Here is a 2,147-nt window from a genome sequence, read left to right on the forward strand (position 1 = left end):
GACATCTGTTGCGAATATAGGCAACTTTTCCATTTTATTGAGGGGTATAAGCAACAGTGTGTTCTCACCGTAGTAAACTCGTGTCCAAAATACTCGAGACCATTATCTGTACGTAAAGTTTTCATTCTATTTTCAGTTTTATTCTCAGAAAAAGCTTTAAATTTGGTAAAAGCTTCCTTAGCTTCAATTTTATTTTGAAAAAAATAAACTTCTACCCAGTTTGACTTATCATCAATAAAAGTCACAAAATACGAAGCACCGCCGAGAGATCGGCTTCTCATTGGTCCACGCATGTCTGAGTGTATTAATACCAACAACTTTTTACTTTTTGAGTCTGAAAACTTTAGAAAAGATGTTGCAGTCTGTTTTCCCATTATACAAATTTCATAGGTGGGTAGTTTTTCTTCTGACTTAAATGATAGTCCTTTCACCATATTCTGATGATAGAGTTTTTTAAAATCAATTTCATTAAGATGTCCATACCACATGTGCCATTTTTCTAATTTGCTTAACTCCTTTTGTGAAGTCGCAGCTGTGGAATTATCTTTTTTCTTTTGTGTTGATTTAGCATCTACCACTACCATCAATTGGTTCCAATTATCCGATCGATTAGACTTGGTATTTGTTTTCTTTTCTCTGAGGAATCCAATACGCAAAGATGAATTTTACCTTCCCTTTGAATATCAGTTGTTTTGTCGAGAGCTAGTCTTAACTTTTGCGATTTAACTTGTTTTAATTCTGAAAAGTAGTTTTTAATCGTGGCACATGTGTGAAGTCGCGCCACTATCAATACACCAAGATTTACCTGTCGTGGACTCAGCACTGAATGCACAGGCGAAAGATGCTTTTTCCTCGACAACAAAATTTTAGGATATATTTTGCTTGTTTTGCCTTTGTCGTAACCTATCACAGAAAATCCTTTTTTAAACAAAATTTTCTATGACACTATGGTATTCGCAACCCAGTGGAAGAGTTCTATGCCCATAACCTATTGGTTTTTAGATTATTTAATTAGGGTCACAATAAGTTTGGTCAAAAGATAAGATATATTAATATCATGAAAATGGATACGTCGTTATAAAATAAACCACGACAACTGAGTACTAAATATCGTAGAGACAGAATATAATCGTCGATAGTCGATACGTAATTACATTCAGGCACGTGTCGCTCATTTGAATTTAAAATCCAACAAAGTCCGTGCCAATATCGGTGTGGAGAATCCTAGGTGTTCCCCAACGCGAAATGACACGTTTGTGAAATTCGGAATCTATTGTAGGCATGTTAGATTTTTGGATTCGTATTATTTGGACTCATTTTGTAAAAAGGTCTACGAACACTCAAATGAATTGATTTTTTCTCTTTTTAGAACTTGGTAGCTGACTTATGATATCAGCTGCTACTATGGTCCATGGTTCTTCGATTACCTTTTTTTCATGAATCCTATCTTACTTTGGTTACCTGGTTTTACTCTTTGACAAGTATGGCAATTTTTTGCGTATTTGAGCACGTCCTAATATAAGCCTGGCCAGAAGTAATGTTCGGAATGTTTTTCGTAAACTTTTTCTGAGCCTAAAGGTCCTGTCTGGGTTTCTTCGTGGGTTTCCCGTCAAACTTGACGTCTCAAGCTTTGGGGTAAAACTAGTTTCCAAAGGTTTGAGTCTGGTAATAGGGTCAGTGACAAAAGGCCCAAACGACAAAGCGCCCGCTAATGAGAGTCGCGCTCTGTGAAAACGGCCCGCGAATCAGAGAGCGAGTAGGGGTGTGGTTAATGGATTTTACGTTCGTAATATTCTCTCGCTGTAGATAAATAAAAGCACTCCTTTGAGATATTTAGAGATGGCGTTACTTGTGCTAACTTCATTAAGATGTTTGTTGATATTGTGTATTGAGTTTAAATTTGTTTATGGGATTTTTTATAAGCTTAAAGAATATCATTCTGGTATATGTTAGCGATATAATAATTATATTATAGAAATTGACTTAAAAAATAGTTTGTGGTTAAATTGATGTATAACGCAGTTTGATATAAAATTGCTTCAATATTTCGGATAATAATATAATATGTTGTTATACAAAATACCAAACACCGATAAAAAGAAGAAAAGAGAACGAAGCTTTCTACTTTTAATGACACTTGAGATAAC

The sequence above is a fragment of the Belonocnema kinseyi genome, chromosome 10 (genome assembly GCF_010883055.1).
Source record: "Belonocnema kinseyi isolate 2016_QV_RU_SX_M_011 chromosome 10, B_treatae_v1, whole genome shotgun sequence".
Taxonomy (NCBI): Eukaryota; Metazoa; Arthropoda; class Insecta; order Hymenoptera; family Cynipidae; genus Belonocnema; species Belonocnema kinseyi.